This window comes from Cajanus cajan, chromosome 1 (genome assembly GCF_000230855.2).
Source record: "Cajanus cajan strain Asha chromosome 1, NIPB_CcT2T_4, whole genome shotgun sequence".
Taxonomy (NCBI): domain Eukaryota; kingdom Viridiplantae; phylum Streptophyta; class Magnoliopsida; order Fabales; family Fabaceae; genus Cajanus; species Cajanus cajan.
In genome coordinates, this window is record NC_138517.1 from 25,214,651 (window position 1) to 25,235,287 (window position 20,637).

General features: G+C 27.8%; 1 long non-coding RNA gene across 1 annotated transcript; it reads right to left on the reverse strand.

The window, feature by feature from the left end:
• Positions 1-4,360: 4,360 nt before the first annotated feature.
• On the reverse strand, positions 4,361-5,981 carry LOC145953922 (uncharacterized). Its single transcript, XR_014431143.1, has 2 exons — positions 4,919-5,981; positions 4,361-4,609 (listed from the first exon to the last, which is right to left on the reverse strand). It is a non-coding gene; the product is annotated as an uncharacterized LOC145953922 (long non-coding RNA).
• Between the last annotated feature and the right edge of the window lie 14,656 nt (positions 5,982-20,637).

A 20,637-nucleotide genomic window follows, 5' to 3' on the forward strand; every position in this document is an offset into this window, starting at 1 on the left:
ATCGGAGAATGTGAGCGAGAAAAAAATTGGAAAACAAAATATGATGAAGGATGGGATTACCAAATTGGATATAAAATCAAAAGTGTGTTTGAAATAGCTCGAATCATTTGAAGCATAGTTGAAACCAAAAATCCGAGTGAAAAGAAGCACCGTGAAAGCTGTCAAATTGAGGACTAATTAAAGAACTTTCCAATTCATTTCCTAATCGGTGAAATAACTATGACTTTGTGTTTGTTTATAATAATTTGGTTATGAAAGTTTAGCCAACCCCTAAAAGAATGCGACAATTTGTAATTGAAAAGATTGAATAAGAAATGAAAAGTTGGAAGAAAATTATGTTCTCTAAAAGTTTACTTTGTCGAATTAGTAGCTTCTCAAATGAAGGAGATTTTGTTAAAGTAAAGGATTGAGAATTTGGTGAGCCACTCTTTGATCGTTTGAGAAGCTTACTTCCCTGTTATCATATGGAATTTCTTGCATCAATTTTTATTTATTTATTATAATAATAATAATTATTATTATAATTATTCATTATTATTTATTTATTTATTTATTTATTTTTATTATGGCCTTTTTCCCTTTAATTCCAGAATCCAAAGTGGTCCACACAAAGAGATAAAGAAAGCTTCACATCTCACATTCCACATTCCCGTGACTTCCGTCTTATTTACGTCTCTATAAGGAAAACATGCAGTTTATTACACTCTTGAAGCACAATGTAAATATTGTGATTCAAGCAGTTTTTTTTTTTCAGTTTTAATTTTAACTAAAATCAATCGCACTATATCTATAATAGTTTAATTAGGTTTACAAACTAAACTTAAAAAAACACAGTTTGGTTCACACTATTTAAAAATAATTCAGTTTATTTAAGTCCAATTTAGTTTAATTTTTTTTTTAAAAAGTTAGAGTTAATAACAGTTTTGTGAGCACTCCATTGTTGTCAAAGATAATATGGAGAATGTAAAAATATATCTCATTATTTTATTTGTGGGTAACGAAAGGATAGAGGGGCAAGTTGCACCTCAGGACACGAGAGAGAGGAAAAGGAAAGAGAAACATTTGATTTATTCCCGATGAGAACTCCATCTGATCTAGAGAAGAAAAGAAAAAGGTCTTGGATCTTAAATCTTGTTCTGGTACGTAGTATAGCATATATGAAACTCCTAAAAATTAAATAAAGTAGATGATCATGATAAGAATGTTCCAATAGTTATAACAATAACTTTTACTACTTCCCAGAATAATTTATGGTTTTCAGTTTCCACATGAGAATATCTATATGAAATTCTATCACATATTGTGAAAGATTGAAGAAAGCTAGAGAGAGGAGAGGAAAAAACAAAACATAATACATGCATAGATTGATAGATATATAAGTAGGAGATGAGTGGAGTGGAGGAGAAAAAATATTGCATTATTACCTTAGGATTCACTTCTTTTGGTGTGGTTTTAGAATAGGAAAGAAGAAAATAATAAATTAAAATTTGAGGTATAAAATTAAAAAATTAAATAATAAAAAGATGAAAGATATTTTAGATTTTTTTTAAAAAAAATAAAGAATGTGTATTTATAAAAAAAAGAGGTGTATATATTAAAAGTCAAATATTTATTTTGATAAAAAAAATTTACTAGTATAACTTTTTTTTTTCAGTTCTAGCTGAATTCATTCAATTGGTTCTTAAATATATATATATATATATATATATATATATATATATATAAATTATATCAATTACTTTATTTTTTAATTATTATATATATGGTAAATATTATATATAACTCATCTTTTTAATAGATATGTTTCATTTTTTTATTATTTCAAAAAAAATATTTTCTTTATTCATCCTTTCTTGTATTCATTTTCTTATGCTATTCTATCATTTTAGAATCACTTTTTTTTTTATATAATTTGTTTTCTCAACAGCAATCTTGATATTGGTGAATTAACTTATTTGTTTTTAAAACTTTATTTTTACATTTTTAGTTTCAATATTTGTTTAAACTTTAATTTTTATCCCATCTTTAATATTTATAATAAAAAAAAATTATTACCGTTCTAGAATTATTCTTTGGGATTCCACCGGAACCCAAATCAATATGAATAACAGGCTCAATTTATTACGACTTTCATTTTTAATATAATTTTTTGCAAAACATCTGATTATATATTAGTTATTAATATATAAATTTTTAATATAATTTTTTGCAATTATGTAATATAAATTTATTATTGTTAGTAATGGAGTTTGAGGTAGTATATAAAATTCTATATTTGAAACTTACTGAATTTTGAATTTGAATTAGCAGTTACATAATAACAGTAATTAATTTGTAATTGAAAGACATGATAAAATTATTAATTTTAATTAAAACTCATGACTATTAATTATGGTAATGTTATAATTTAAATTTACAGTTATATATTAGTAATTAGTTTGCAATAGTTTTGATTTGAACGTCCGTTGTAGAAAAATTACAAATATTATATTATTAACATAAAATAACGAAAAAAGAACACTTTCAAAATAAAATTAAAAATCCAACTTTTTATATGAAATTTGAATTGGTGAATAAGGTGTTGCACATAAATTTGGAAATAAGATAATTTTTTTATAAGTGCAGTAATAATATAACTCATACACTTCAAACAAATATGTGATTTGTGGAGGTTATTTTAGCAGTTTCTAGCAGTTAAAAACCGCTACAAATGGTATTACCAACATCATTAATAATAATCAGATTTACAGTTGTTAAAATCAGTCTGCGGCATATATTTTGTAAAAGCTGGTTTTGGGTGTCAAAAAAGTCAATCATTTTATAGCGGTTTAAACTGCCACAAAATACATTTTAATGTTACTTGTTTTACAGTTTCTAACAGTTTAAAATCACCACAAAATTCATCTAATCTTTATGGAGATTGGGTTATGGAGGTAGAATACTTGTTGAGAAGACTTGATTGAGTAAACAAACAGAATCATTGTAGTGTTTTTATTTAACATTAAGAAGTGGTTTAGAATACTTGGTATTTATTTTGTTTTGGTAGAAGATAATGGTCTAACTCATCTCATGAAAAAAGAAAAAACAAAGTAAGATGCATGAAAACAATTGTAGAAAACTATCACATGTTTGGATTGGATGAATGGTGTATCACCATTTTCTTCTGAACCTTCGATCCTAATGAGAATGCAATCGTTTATGAATTATGATAGTACTATGGGCGGTGGTATAGTATTAGCCTTTTGAAAGCTGAAAAATGCAAATTTCTTACCCCACCATGTGCATTGCTACATATTTTTAAAAAAATATATTTATCACGAATATATTAGCTTACCTTTTTAGATATTAACATAGCATTCTCAATGGTCCCCCATGTAAACTTGGGTGAAAAGCGATGTTGGAAAAGTGTTTACTCAGAAACACTGCAGTTATATATGCACTATATATTATTAAGAAGAGACTAGATCAAGAACAAAACTTTATGATAATGAAAATTTGGAACAAAAATTTAGCTAGACTAGTCTAATTATTTTATCTAATATGAAACATTTGGAAATTTGGATTCCTCAACCATTGCTTTTGTTGTATTCGAATTCAATGTGCAGACAATCTTAAGTTCCATCTGTACAAGGTAAAATATTATGCAATATAATTAAGAAATAAAAGTAGCCAATAACAGTTGTGAGGTAAAGCACAAGGCAATAAGCCAATAACCATTTAAAAATGGGTAATAAAAAGGAAATGATTGAGAGGTTGATGAAATAACTTCAATTTATTATTGCTTGAGTCATTGTTACTTTTAATTAACAGAAAGTTGTGGACGTGAATTACTACCACAGTTTGTACAATGGCAATGGATATGTGCTAGACGGCATTGAAATTCAATTACATCATGATTCTAAAACAAGCACATGTTTGCCTTTTAAAATCAACATTTTGGGCCTCACGGAATCAATCCGTCTAAGATCCAAAAATATATTTTGGGCCTTTTATAAATATATATAACATATTTATAATTTAAATATTTAATGATGTTAATAGAAATAACATCCAAAAATTAGAAATAACCTTAAATTTTAACTTTATAATTTTTATAAAGTTCTTGTGGCATCGTACAATGTCAGTCTTATAAAAGATAATATTGTATTTCTTTTTATTTTTTATTATCGTAAAAAACACAATGCGATAAATAAAAATTGTATGTTCATAATTTTTATTTTTTAAAGAGAATAATACGTCAAAAGTAGAAGAAAACCAAGTTAAAAAATAAAACATAAAATTGTGTAGATAAACTCATTGATCGCATGAAACCAAGAACACAAGTTAAAAGTAAAATTAAAATTCTAGAACATTAAAGTGGTGAACCCAAAGTGGTGAAAAAAATTAAAATTAAAATTAAAATTGAAAATTAATAATGTAACATTTTAACATTTTGTGATTGGAGGGACAAGTTGCACCTTAAGAAGCGAGAGAGAGAAAAGAGAAACATTTCATTAATTCATCTAGAGAAGAAAATTAAAAAAGCTTCCATCTTGGAACTTGAATCTTGGATCTTGGATCTTGTTCTGGTACGTAGCATAGCATATATGAAACCCATGAAGTAGGACTCCTGAAAATTAAATAAAGTAGATGATCATGATGTTAAGTATGTTCCAATAGTTATAACAATAACTTTTATTACCTCCCAGAATAATTTATGATTTCCAGTTTCCACATAAGAATATCTATATGAAATTCTATCACATATTGTGGAAGATTAAAGAAAGCTAGAGAGAGGGGAGGAAGATTAACAAAACATAATATATATATATATATATATATATATATATATATATATATATATATATATATATATAAATGGATAGATATATAAGTAGGAGATGAGTGGAGTAGAAGAGAAAAGAGATTGCATTATTACCTGAGGAGTTACTTCTTTTGGGGTGGTTTGGATTTCTTGTACCCAATGCTTGTTCCAATGTGAGAGGGGTGACTAGATTGCATGATGTTTTTGCCTTTGTTGTTATCCTTCTGAAGAGGTTCCTTGAGTTTCTCTTCTTCATCGTTGGATTTGCTGTACCCAATGCTTTGTCTAATGAGAGAGGGTTCACTACTCATTTTGGTTTCTTCCAACTCCAATAATTACGGTGACAATTGGTTTTCAAAAAGAGAAATTCTAATTCCGAGTATGAGCAAAGTCTTGTAACCTGTGGTATATATAGATAGAAAGGTGTTTAAACTCTGCCTTAACATTAGATTATTTTAATTAATTGAGACAACTCTTATTAAATTATTTTAATCAATAAAGACAAAAGTGACCAATCAACATTTTGGGCCCAAGCAATCAACCGGTCTAAGATCCTATCTTTCCATTCCAAGTTAAACAAAATGATAGAATGGTACTCCAAACTCCAAAGTCACCAATAGGATGGTAGTCCAAGATGAATATATTAGATGATGAAATAAAATAAAATATTAGAAAAGTTAACAACACATCATTAATTCACATCTAATTAAATATCAAAACCCCTTCAATTTTTAGTGGTTCTGCAGCTAATTAACTCCCAATCATGAGTAAATTATATTTCCAAAGAATTAAATTGAAATGTGCTTAGTGCTGTAACCAAATTCTTCTTGTGTTAATATTATCACTAAACATATTTAATTTTTCTACCATATAATGAACACATGTATTCATCTCATACTTTATGTATAAAAGAATGTGTAAAATTTTAAAATATAGACAAATTTAAATTGTAGTCATTGGAACGGAGAAGAATAATAATCCTAACACTTATACTGCTAGGAGTAGCCCACGTAAAGTAATAATAACTTTTGTGCTTGATTTTGTCGGCTGGGACAAGAAAAAGAAGAGAAGAGGGAAGAAAAGGACACATTTTTTAGATTTATGATCAGAGAATATATTATTAACATTTCTTATATTAATAATTTAGAAGAACATTCACTCTAAAAAAAAATGGCAGAGAGAGAAATATTTTTATTTCTAAAAAAAAAATAATAAATAATATCTTACATTAATATCCTTTGTGTATATTTATTAAAACAAAAGAGTTGAATGATATTTAATCCAAAAGTTTGAATACTGAAATAATGTATTATGATATAATTTATTAATATCAATTTAAAAATAAATTAAATCGAATCATTGAAACTTAAATTAATACTTTATTCAATTTTTGAATAATATATTTTAAAATATAAATTATTAAATATTTAAATTTGATCAATATTTATTTTTATAAAGCAAACAATTTTAAATTTTAAATAAACTCTCATATTTTAAATAAAAACTATGCTAGACGATTAGACTTTTAAGAGATTCTAGTTTTTAAAGGTTCTTTTATCTTCTTATTTGATTTAATTTTTATTATCATAATTATAAATAAAAAAATTAAATTTATACATCTATAAATATATATTTATACAAATTTTAGGTATATATACTTATATATATATATATATATATATATATATATATATATATATATATTAAACACAAACGATTATCTTATATGATAATTTAAATTTAAATATTTTAAAAATAAATAAAAATATTATTGTATTATAATATAATTTATTTATGATAAATCTAAAATATAATTTATATTTTATAAATATTTACTTATACAAATTTAAATATTATTTATATATTTAAATATAATATTTATTTATATATAATTTATTATAAATTATAATTACAATTATACATATATTCTAATTATATATAATAAACTAGTGTATCATGCACAGGGAGAATATTTTAAAAAAAAAATAATGTTATATGAAATTGATTTTTTTTTATTTAAACGTTAAATTAAAAAATGATGATAAATTGTAAAAATAATGTGTAAATATTTTGAATTTAAAAACAAAGATAAAATTGAAACAACGAATAGATAAAATGATTTTGGTTGAACGCTTTGGTAGAAAATAAAATTTAATATTCTACGTTGATAATTTAAGAAACAAATTAATACCTTTAAAGGATTTAACTAAAAAATTAGCTAAAAGATAGGTTCCATACTTCACATTGATGAATAAAAAAAAAAAAAAAATCATTGATAATATTGTTTTAAATAAATTTAATAAATTGTTATGATTAAAATAATAGCACCACTTCAAAGTAATGATTTACGAAATATATTACAAACTAGATTTACAAATCGGTTAATATTCATGTTGATAAAAGACGGAGCATAACACACGTAAACAGTAATTTTCAAAATTAAAAACATACAATTCTTATATATAAAAAAAGGAAAAATAAATATAAAATTTAAAAGAATAAATTAAAAAATATATTTATATTATTATTTAAATTTAAATATCTAAAAAAAATGACATTAATCTCCAATTGAGTTCAATTCAGTTAAAAAATGAAAAAAATTGAAAAATTATTTTATTTAGAATGAATAAATAAAATTTTATTTATTATTTATTAAGATAATTCAAAATATTTAACAATAAGATTAATGAAAAAAATAATAATTTGGTTTGAATTGATTGTTTTTTAAAGTAAAACATAAGTTGGAAAAAAATATTTACAATATTAATGATGATAGAAATAATTATGGTATAGTTTTTACAAAAGGATATTAATTAAATTTATAATATTAATTAATAATATAAAAGTTTGAAGGATCACGTCTTATATTATGAGAATTAAGATGATAAACCGATAGAACAACAAAAATTATTAAAATGATAAACTCAAATTAAATCAATTATATTAAAATGAGACAAAAACAAAGTCATTGTAAATTTTCAAATATTTTATGATAAACAACATTCAATGTACAATTTGCACTTAAATTTTCATGATTAAGAAGCAAAATTCGAAGCCCTTCTTTACTATTCATACTTGAAAGTGCAACATACAACTAACCATGTGTAGATACTAACTTTGGTAAATAAATTCCCACATTGACATTGAGATTTATTTATTGTCATAGCAAAAGAAATTATCAAAGGGAATTGCCTCTTCTTGAATTTAATAGGCAATGTTTGATTACTTGGAACCAATGTTATTCTTGGAATAAGAATCATATGACCAGTTTTAGTTCTAGTCATAACCAAACATTCAATAACATGTTTTCCCAATCTCGTAAGTATGTTTTTTCTTCGTTATCTACCCAGGTCATCATATGTTTGTTCACCTGTGAAACAATCTCCAATGTAGGAGCTAAAATAACCCTTTCACTAAAGTATGAATTGTTGCTTAGGTTATCAACAATGTTGGGGTAAACAAAATTAATCAAATCATCAAAAGTCGAATCTGAATCTGGAATCAGAGTATCATTAGGTATTTCTAACTTTGCCTCAACTTCTGTTGAATCTCCTTCAAGACCATCACCAACTCTTAATAGTCACTCGCTAAACAGTTTAATTGAAGACTTGTCAGCATCAGATGAGTTGTTATTAAGTCTCATGTTTTTAGCAAGTCTTAGCACTTTGTAGTATGAACAAAGATAAGAAGCATTTATTGTTGAATACACAATATCTTGCCTTGAGCCTCTTGGGATTACAGGAAAAATTTGCCTGAAATCACCTCCCAGAACAACTACTTTCCCAGCAAAAAGAAGGTCACGATTGAAAGACCTTGAAAAATGAAGAATATCTTTTAAGCATTTGTATAAAGCTTCAAAACATAATTTACTTACCATAGGAGCCTTGTCTCATATTATCAATTTAGCTTTTTCCAAGAGTTTAGCATGAGGACTTCCTTGTTTTATACAACAACATGAGTCTTCTGTGATATTCAAAGGTATTTTAAACCTTGAATGAGCTATTTTTCCATTTGAAAGCAACAAAGAAGCAATCCTACTGGATGAAACATTAAGACATATCTGACCTTTACAGCGTAGAGCAACTGACAAAGTGTTCCACACAAAAGTCTTACCAGCGCCTCTATAACCATAAAGGAAGAAAAATCCACCTTTCTATATAGCAATTGCTTCCATTATCTTATCATAAGCAAACTTCTACTCATTTGTTATGGAAGAAAGATATTGATTCAAAAATTGAGATAAATAAGAGCGATCAAAATTCAACTCTTCTGCAATAAGTCCTGACTAGAAATTCGACAAAGCATCAATTGAGGGAATAGGCATTGATGGATAATCCTTCAAACTTTTTCCATTGCACTAAAGGATTTCTTCTATTTCTGATAGGCAGAGGTCCTTCAAACCTGAATCTGTTAACCTTAATTATGTGAAATCAAAAGAAACAACAATAAGAATTAACATCTTAATAAAAAAATTAATCTAAACAATTTCAGTATAGAACTTAAAATGAAACCAGGACATTCAAGAATTCTTCTTTGTTTGTGAACAATATCATCAGGCAATTCCTTCTGACAATTATCCCAAACAAACTCAGGACTGGACATATTGTTAGAAAAACAACCTCCTAATGTATTGACCATAAGCCCAGGAATTTGCTTCACGAATTGCATCAATAAATTCTGTCATCTTGCAACAAACCAAGTGCGTAACATGCATCCTTAAAGGTTCCACATATTACTCCATTAACTGTTCTAATTTGTTGAAAATTATGGCTACCCTTTTGAATATTTAGAAGTAGGTGAAGGTAAAATAGTCTTCACCATTTCCAACCGGAACATGAGAAACTCTTCCAATAACAAAACTTTGTTTCCTAGGCTACCAATATCCGTCCTTCGCATTCCACACAAATTTTGTAGGGAACTCTGCATATGTTAGATTTCTACCATCAGGATTTATCTGGTTTGCTTCCATCCAACCTAAGAACATTGATTTCTTATAATATGCTCTATCCAATACATTATCTACCTCATCAAAACACTTATACACAACTGGTTGATGATCCTTAGGATGAAAATGAAGTTTGGTAACAGATGGTTCTCTCAACTAAATATCAAAACCGAACAACCTCTTTGTTGCTTCACATGCAAAAATATACCTACAGTCATAGTATGATCTAATTTCATCTACAATATTATCTTTAAATAAGGATGCAATTACCCTATCATTTCCTTTATGTACATACTTGAAAAGGTATTTGATTGAGCTTGTTTGGCATGTACACTCAACATTGATATGGCATTCAAATTTCAGAAGAATTGTAGAATTGTAAGGAACAATGAAACTGTTGTCAACTTCTGCATTCTTTCTTTTAACAGTTCTGCCAATATCTCTTCTTCTATACTTGGGAAATCCTTCATCATCAATAATTGTTCTGTTTCTCAATGGTTTAGGATGATGCTTAGAGAATTTTCCATTTCTCATACATGGGGACTTCTTGTTGAACAGACCACATGGACCATGAAGCATGTATTTTTGCATTGCTAAAAAAAGCTTAGAATTCATGAGTTGATCAGGTATCTCTATGAAAATATACTTGTCAGTATCCTTTGGACTCTTAGGTCTGGCATTTGGATGCATAAAGAGCAAGATGTGAGCATGAGGCAACTCACGCTTTCGAAACTCAACTGTACAAACATCTGAAAATGATAAAATAGACTTAATTATTAAAATAAACAAATTTTAAAAAATTAAATAAAAAACAGCAAGTCATTGGATAATCAAAAAAAAAGTTGTAGTTAAAGAACTAAAAATTCTCACATGAGATAACCTTGCCAAAAACATTACCTCTTTTCAAATCTTTTATTAATTGGTCAAGCTTAATCTTGTAAACTCGACACAGAATATCTGGACGATCCTCTGCCTTTAATTCGCATTTGTTAACAAATCTCTTTATTTCAACCCACTCTGGGTTGCAAGTCATTGTGATGAAATAACTTGGATACCTAAAATACTTGCATATGGCAAATGCATCCTTGCAATTATTTAACATATATTTAGGCCCTCCTGTAAATGAACCTGGAAGAATTATACGTTGTCTAGTTGCAACAGTGTTAGTCTCACCGCGTACTAAACACTCATGCAACCCCTTGTAAAGCTCTACCCTTAGCTTTGGTTGATTGAAATGAATAAATCTCAACCTTTCTGATTCAACCATAGTGTATGCATCAACTAAGAATTGTTGAAATAATCTTTTTGACATTAGAATAATAGGAGATTCAGAACATCTGTCTTGAATTCTATATGCAAAAAATTCACGGAGTGTTACCTTAGTCTTTTTTTTTTTTTTTCACCGCCCATGTTTCTGTTGTCAGAAATTAAGATTCCAGGCCTAAAGTCATCCTCCCTATAAGGAAATAATAAAGAATACTACAAACTATGATAGTTTGGATTTAAAACATCAATCCTTTGAAGAAACCTAGATTTAGTCTCTAGAATGATATCTCTTTCAACAACATTGTGGTCAATATCCCCAACAACTAATGCAGCAACTTCTGAAGCCATAGGGAGATTGTATGTTCTACCATCAGTGTTTCTTTTATGAATCAATTTCATCTTTAATTGAGAAAGTTCGTCTTCTTTAAAACGACCCCTTGCATATCGAAAACTTTTTGCAAGGATATTGTGTTCATCAAGCATATTTTTTAAAGAAGCAATTATCATAATGTCAACATCAGACACATTTTTTGCACACCTGCAACACAAACCCCAACAACTAATTTATGAAATTATAAAATCGATCACCATATTAAGAAAAAGTATTCATCTTATACCTGATTGCTTGAATTCTATTATCAATCACATTGTTAGTATCATACACATAAAGCTGAGCAAACCTTGGCTTCTGGTTATCAAAAGGCAACAGACCACCAATTGAATGATAATTTTAACCACCGAGAAGGAAAATTGGGGGAGCCGTTCCATTATTTATATGATGATCTATCATTCCAGACATTGAAGTAAAGGTGAACATTGAGTAAAAAGCTCTGATATTCTTTAAAAGTGTTGACTTGTCAAATTATTTTTGCTATGTAGATCAATTAGAACATTAGGAGGCATTTGTAATTAAGGAAGTTTGATTTTTCCATCCATACAACAAAGACTAAATTTCAAAATTCTTGAATGTCTACTCCTGGATAAAGATTCTTCAATTCACATGAAAGAATCACACTTCGAACATTTAAAAATTGGATCACCAATGTCCCAAGTTTCTGTAATTTAAATAAACAATTAAATTATAACTTTAATCAATCAACATATATTTTTTAAGTAAATTTCATACCAACTCTTCTTTCATATTACCTTGTGCATTGGATTTAGTATTACCACTTCTACTGATTAAAACATCATTTGCTACATAAAAAAAATATTATAATCAAAAAATTTAATTTGAAAAACTATTAGACCAGTAAAAGTAATTAATATTTAAAAACACAAAGAATTAAAATAAAAATTTTTATCTTCATCATCATAATCTTGGAACAAGTCTTCATTATCAATGACATTTTGCAAATTTGAATCATCAAAACTGCTGATAACTGAAAAGGATATCAAACCTTAAACAACCAATCTTTTAAAAAGAAAATGATTAATAAAAGGCAAATAATATACCAAAAATATGAAATAAAATATTATAATTTGATACCTTCATAATCTTGAAATGGATCGATTACATTTAGTCCACCTAAGTCCTCAAACTGAGGTGTCAAGGTCTCATTATCAAATGTATCAGAAAGATTTTTAGATATTGACTCAATAAATCTTGAATTTTAAATGACATGTTTTCCATTGTTGATAACATGACTTCTGCAAAGAAAATTTATTAATATTATTGATAAAATGTGTAGAGAAATTTATCGGCATGAAAGAAAATAAAAAAGATAAATTTTGTCATACCTACTTGATGAGGACCTATTGGTATTTGAAGGCCTTGGAGATTGACAATGATTAATATGTCCATTAGGTTCTTGTGGAACACAATTGATGTTAATTTTAGCCCTTAGAAAAGATGAACCTATTAGCAATTCACCAATTTTTCAATAATCATTAAATTGTTTTACAAAACACCATGGATATATAAATTTATTACCTTCATTATTTCTATTTTCTTTTCCAAATGGAAGAAAATTCTCTTACATGACAGAGGATATGTAAATGTATTTGCTAAATAAAAAAAGAAATTAAAAAATAAGATTAACATATCAAACGTAATAGTACAAAACAAAAATAACTTTTATATGTTTACTGAATGGAGTAACACCTTTATGTTTATCATGAAAAGGTTCTAATCGAAAGTTCTGATTATTGTTTGATATTACACCAAGAAACCTCTGAAATGTTCCTATATGAGAAAAACAAAGAATGAAAAACAAATAAATATTAATTGAATCAGAAATAATAGTACCTGGATTTGAACTCTGAGAACATGAAGAATGTTTATCCCTCTTCCTTTTATTGTTCAAAATTTTCCATTATTCTAAACCGCACATTTTTCTTCTCATTGACTACTTTGTTATCCATTAAAAAAAGAAAAACAACCTAACAGAACAAAGATTTAGATAGAAAAAAGAAAACCAATATATAAGGTTTTAACATAAACAACACTAATCAAGAAACTTAATGGGCACACTAAAATTGATTTTGTAGTCAGTGATTAAGAGTGTGGGAAAAGTCTTTCAACTCTTTAACTCCACGCCCATAAGTGTGAGCCAATATCCTGTCATATCTCAATACATACAAACACTAAAAATTGCATCTAATTATTAGAAGCACAGATAAATAAGACAAAACTCCTAACCTTTCATATACCATGATTTAAATTAAATGCTAATGGGAATTTAATTGAACTGAATTGAAGATTAATGTCAATTTTTTTCATTTCATTTTTTAATGTCCTATTTTTAAAAGTGAGATAATTAAATTTAAATAAGAATATAAAATATATTTTTCATTTAATTTTTTAATTAATTATAAAATATACTTTAAAAAACAACCAATCTAAACCAAATTATGTTTATTTCTTTAATCTTATTGTTAAATATTCAAAACTATAGTTTTGAATTATCTTAATAAATAATAAATAGTATTTTATTTATTCATTCTAAATAAAATATATTTTTTTAATTTTTTTCATTTTTAAACTGAATTGAACTAAATTGAAGATTAATGTCAATTTTTTTAAAAGTGAGATATTTAAATAACAATATAAAATATATTTTTTAATTAATTATAAAATATACTTAAAAAAAATAATTCAAACCAAATTATGCTTATTTCATTAATATTATTATTAAATATTCAAAACTATAGTTTTAAATTATCTTAATAAATAATAAAAAAAACATTTTATTTATCCATTCTAAATAAAATATATTTTTCAATTTTTTTCATTTTTAAACTGAATTGAAGATTAATGTCAATTTTTTTTAAAAGTGAGATATGTTACACCCTATTTTTTTATAGAAAATAATATTATTATTAATATTATATTCTTTCTTATATTTTGGGGTTATTGTAGGGCCCGCTAGTCCACCCGTTCCTCCACCATAGTATGATATTGTCCGCTTTGGGCCCAAGCCCGCACGGTTTTGTTTTTGGGCTCCTTCCCAAAAGGCCTCATACTATGTGGAATGGTGGACACTTATAAACTAGCCAATGTTCCTTCATTTTACCGATGTGGGACTTGGGATGAATCCCAACAAACCTCCCCTCAGACCAAGGACCACATGTCTCGTGATCTCCTCCCCTCAAGCGATAATCCGTCACCATGTCACCATCTTGTACCGCCGTTAACTCTACGGGACACGCCGCCTGAACACCACAATATCAGGAAGACTTTCGACACAAGGCACCAAGTTCGAATCTCCATCGCGAGGCACAACACTGAGGGTCTTCCCGCATCAAACCCAGACGAACCGTTGGCTCTGATACCACTTGTAGGGCCCGCTAGTCCACCCGTTCCTCCACCATAGTATGATATTGTCCGCTTTGGGCCCAAGCCCGCACGGTTTTGTTTTTGGGCTCCTTCCCAAAAGGCCTCATACTATGTGGAATGGTGGACACTTATAAACTAGCCAATGTTCCTTCATTTTACCGATGTGGGACTTGGGATGAATCCCAACAGTTATAAATATTTAATTATTATTATTAAAGGAAAAATATTTTTGTATTATTATTTATATTTATTTTGTTAAATTATTTTGAGAAAAATGAGAAGTGGGTCGAGAAGGGGTAATGAGTTGGTTGACCCGGCCTGAGGAAATGTAAAGAAGGGATTAGGAGATTAACTCTCATTAGTCTCATTTGGCATTTTATGAAGGAGAGAAAAAAAAAACAAGAGTTCTAAGAAAGTGTGCCTAGAAAGAGATTAGGAGCAACTTCCACTACATCAAGAGTATTTTGATTAACCCAACCAGGTACGGGGAAAAAGAGATTTTTATATGCGAAGTCACATGAGGGAATGGGTAGCGGGAATGTTCCCTAAGATTTTTGGTGATTTTATATTCGTTTGTGTTTGGATACCTAATGATTATGATCATTTCTATGTGAACTTGTGAGTGTATTTCTGGTATTAGATGTTAAAATTGATGTTCTGAGAGAGATTGAGTTTTTGAAATGTGCTTGTGAGTTAGGGTTCATGAGGGATTGGGATTTTGATAATTGGTAAGTTGTTTTGTAAAATTGATTATTCAATCGGGTTTCATATTGACTTATTGGGATGTGCTCTGTAAGTTAAGATTTTTGTAGATTGATGAACACCCTTAATTATATGAATTTATGAGTAATTAAGAAATTTTACTTATGGATGTACCTTAGTATTTTTGTAATATCTTTCTATGTGATTAACTAAATTAATTTTCGTTTGTTGGGTTAAAAAGCAGACACTTGGGGTTATAATTTAGACTCTAAAATCGTGTAAAAATGTTAAGAATTGATTGAGTTATGCGAGTTATAAGTTCAGTATTCTAGTGTACGAAAGATTAAGTTTAATGTTGTCAGCCATGCGAGGTGACCTTAACGATAATTTTAGGCTTCGTGTTCTTCACAAAAGTTGTAGCTTTGGTTGTTAGATTTTTAATGGCTTTGGAATCACTCAAAAAGGATAACTAGAACTCTAGATATGACTGTTTTAGTGAACAAGGGTCAAGTTGTCAAGGTGAATTATATTTGTTTTGGATTTTGAAATTTTTAGCAAAGTGGATGATTTTTTTAGAATTTCATGTCTTCATAAGAGTTGTATATTATTCTCTTATATTTCTTTTGAGATAGGTTTGAGCTTACTTGGATGAGTATAACTATTTGTGTGTTATTTTCTTTAACAGTTATCGAAGGGAGATGCATATTGTTTTGATGTTCTAAAGTGTTATCATGTGGATTGAAAAGTAGTTTAAAGTTGTATAATATTATGTTGTAGAGTTAGTTCATATATGTATAATGATGTGATGTGAATTCATGGTGAATTGCGTGAAGGGTATGTGAACCATCGTTTTGTGTGAATTTATCTATATTGTGCATGTGATGTGGAATTAAAATGTGAAATATGATGTGATGATTGGGCACAATCGTATGTGTGACACTAGGCCGTAAGGGTGTGCACGTGATACAGTGCTATTTTTATGTTGTTGGGGGCATGATCGTATGCATGATATGGTACTAGATGTGTTATGCGTCAAGTACAGTCTGTCATAACCCGAAAAATTCCAATGTTACGACTAATGATTTGGACTACAGTTTTGAAAGATTTCATTAATTAAGGAATGTCTAGAGACCAGTATAATCCCTAATTAATGATTTTTAAAATAGATTCATGGAGTCTCCACCAATATTTTACTCAAAACATTGGGAAAAGAAAAGGTTTTTGAAAATTCAATTTTGGCCTTAATAACCAAAATTGGATTCGGGGTCGATTACGTATAGGGAAGGTATTAATCACCTTACAATGCCCTAAATCGGTACCCTATGATGAAGTTAGCATAATAGTGAATAATAGTTCAAATATCAGATCCCCTTTATTGATGGTTATTTATATACATGAAATCTAAATTACACGAATTATCCTAAGATGTCTACATGGTTATTCCTTTTATTTGGACAATACTTATCAAAATGAGGAAGTAAAGGGAGTAGAAAAGTATTGACTGAAATACCTCTTGACCGAGCTTTATTAAATCTTCAAGTATGGAAACTTTTAGGTTCTTTTTGGCTACCATTCACACTACAAACTACCTCACAAAATCTCAAGAAATACAAAAGGAAGGAGAGAGAGAATATTTGAGCTCTGGGTGACTTTCTCAGATAATTTTCCAGCCCCCTGAACAGTGCCTAACACGGCTATTTTATAAACATCAAAATTGACCAGAACGGCCTGTTCCAGTTTCGGCATGAGCCATTCTGGGTCATTTTGTTACGAGTAAAATTTGAATCTGGAATGACCCATTCTAGAATCAGAACGCCTGTTCTGGATTTGAATTTTACTTATAACAACCTATATTGGAACGACCCGTTTTGAATTGGGAACGACTTGTTCCAAACTATGGTTTATAGGCTTTTTTAGTAGCTTGAAACTGTCCGTTCTAGATTGGAAACAACTCGTTCCAAACTAGGGTTTATAGGCTTTTTTAGTAGCTTGGAACGGTCCGTTCTAGATTGAAAACGACTTGTTCCAGGCTATTAAATCAACCTTGTTGGGCTTTTGGACCTTCTGACGTCATATTGAGTTATTTATGGGCTTCCGAGAGCTCCTTTCCTTCATGCTCGAAGTCCATTTCTTTGTTTGTGGGATCCAAACGAAATTAGGTGTCTACACAGTCGTATGCGTGATATTGGTGCCGCTAGTGGATGCATTAACATAGTCGGGTGCGTGACACGATATTGGAACTGTGATGCATCAGGACATGTACGTGATCTGGTGTTAGATGTGTGACACGATGTATATGTGCAATTTGTTATATGTTCATATGTGAATTGTGATGAGATGATGAAATATGTGGACTGTGATGAGATGATGAAATATGTGTTTATGGATTATATTGCTTTGACATTGTTTTGTGGAATTTTGTGATGTACTTTCTATATAAATATTTTTTTCTCATCGTACGTTTGTGGTTGTTTTTAAGCGAGGAAGATGTGGACGTGGATGGTATTCAAGGTGCCAATAGTTGAGTCATGAGATTGCTCTAATAGTGATATCAAGGTAAAAGATTTTAGATTATTCATTTTATTGTATTTGGATTTTATATTTCTTTGCTAGTTAAATTTATGAACTTATATTTTATAGACATTTGTTTTTAACTTATTTGGATATTGGAAGTATTTTAATTGTGAATCATTTACCCAAGTTAGGGAACAATTTTTTTTATATTTTTATATTATATGTGTTAGGATAAAATGAGTATCACAAGATATTTAAATAACAATATAAAATATATTTTTTTAATTTAATTTTCTAGTTAATTATAAAATATACTTTAAAAAACAATCAATTCAAACCAAATTATGCTTATTTCATTAATTTTATTGTTACACATAATGGATTTTTGTAAAACTATAGTTTTAAGTTATCTTAATAAATAGTATTTTATTTATCCATTCTAAATAAAATATATTTCTTTCAAAAAAATTTCATTTTTAAACTAAATTGAAGATTAATGTCAATTTTTTTCATTTCATTTTTTAATGTCCTATTTTTAAAAGAGATATTTAAATAACAATATAAAAATATATTTTTTAATATAATTTTTTAATTAATTATAAAATATATTTTAAAAAATAATCAATTCAAATAACAAAAAACAATGCTCCACTTAACATAGATAACAGAATCCATCAGAGGATGACACCTATCCTGAAAAATATTAGAAATTTTATTTCTAATAATTATTGTGGGCTACATATATTATTTGTAGTATTTATATTTGTTATTTACATTTAGTTGGGGTCAATAAAAGTGATCTAATTTTAATGAGCATTTAGACTGCCAACAAGAAAAAAAACTGATATGAGCCCAAGTAAGTAGAAACCAGATTTGGCCCGTTAGAGATTAATGGAAACCCTAATAGGTTTAAAATCGTAAAGATGGTCATGGTCCCCAATATGCCAAATCAGAAACATACGTCTCTCTGTCTCCCCATCAGAAGAGTAACATCAAGTCCCATCAAGGAATCTAATGATTTGGCTGAGGAAAATCATTGTACCAAAAGATTATTCCGTTGTACCCTTTTGATCAACGTCAATGGATACAGGTACGTGTTATTAACATTAATTCTGTAATATGAGACAATGGTTCTTAATATTGATTAATGAATAATTTCTATTTGACTTAAGAAATTTATAAAAAAAAATCTTTTTTTTATATATTGATTGATTGATTGATATATTTTAAAATATTAGTTAAAGAAAAAAGTCCAAAGGATCTTTAATATATACAAACGTCTAATAATATTAATAATGAAGGTTGAAATAAGAGTTGGAATACTTTGCCACATCTTTCACATGGTAAGTTGGCAACGTAGGTGTCGGGGTATAGAGTTTAGGGTTTAGGGAGAGAGGAAGTTGTGATATGAAAGGTGGCGTTGTTTCGTTGATTAGACCACTATTAAATAAATGATGCATCATGCATGTACTATTATGTTTCAATCGGTATTCAATTTTCACGGGCCAATGGTTTGGAATCATGTATCAAATTTTACTGTAATATCCTTTGTGTATATTTATTAAAACAAAACAATTAAATGATATTTGATCCAAAAGTTTGAATACTGAAATAATGTATTACGGCTAAAATTAAGATAATAAAAAAATATATTAATAATGTTCTTATTTAATTATCACTACTATTTAGTATTTAATTAATATCGATTTAAAAATAACTTAAATCGAATCACCGAAACTTAAATTAATACTCTATTCAGTTTTTATTTATTTATATATTTTAAAATATAAATGATCAAATATTTAAATTTTGATCAATATTTATTTTTATAAATTAAAAATTTTAAATTTTAAATCAACTCTCATATATTAAATAATAATTATGTTAGACCATTAGAATTTTAAGCAACTTTTTTGTCTATTTATCTAATTTAATTTTTATTTATTATAATTATTTAAAATTTTAAAATAAATTATGAATAGATAAAAATAGTGTTATACTACAATATAATTTATTAATTTATTTATCATAAATAAAAAATATAATTTATACATTTATAAATATCTATTTGTGTAACAACCTAGAATTTTTTTTATGTAACTACTAATAATTAATTAAGAAGATAATGATGATTTTATTTTATTTATGATTAAGAATTTTTTTATATTTTTTAATAGATTTAATCATTAAAAGGAGAACTAGAAATAATTAAAGATAAAGGGTTTAGAGAAATAGGATTTATATATTAGAAGAGAGGCGAAGAAGGGGTTATTTGTTTTTCATCTTCATGTCTTTGACACTCATGTGCTCTAAAGAGAGCGCATCTGGGGAGCAAGGGGAAGGAATCATCGGAAAGGAGGAAGATGCTTAAGGCTCATACATTGCATCACTTAAGGTAAGGGGGAGTGAGAACACTCATCTTTGGGAATTGAGCATATGCATGAAAGGTAGAGAGATTGAGCCCAATCCCATAAGTGTTATGTTTAATGAAATTTTATGTACGTTTGATGTGGTTTATCGAATAGATTCCTAATATAAATTTTATTTGATAATTTGATGCTTCTAAAGTAATGAATTGAGTGCTCTGTAAAAAGGGTTAGATTCCTAAGGGAAAAGAATTGATGAATT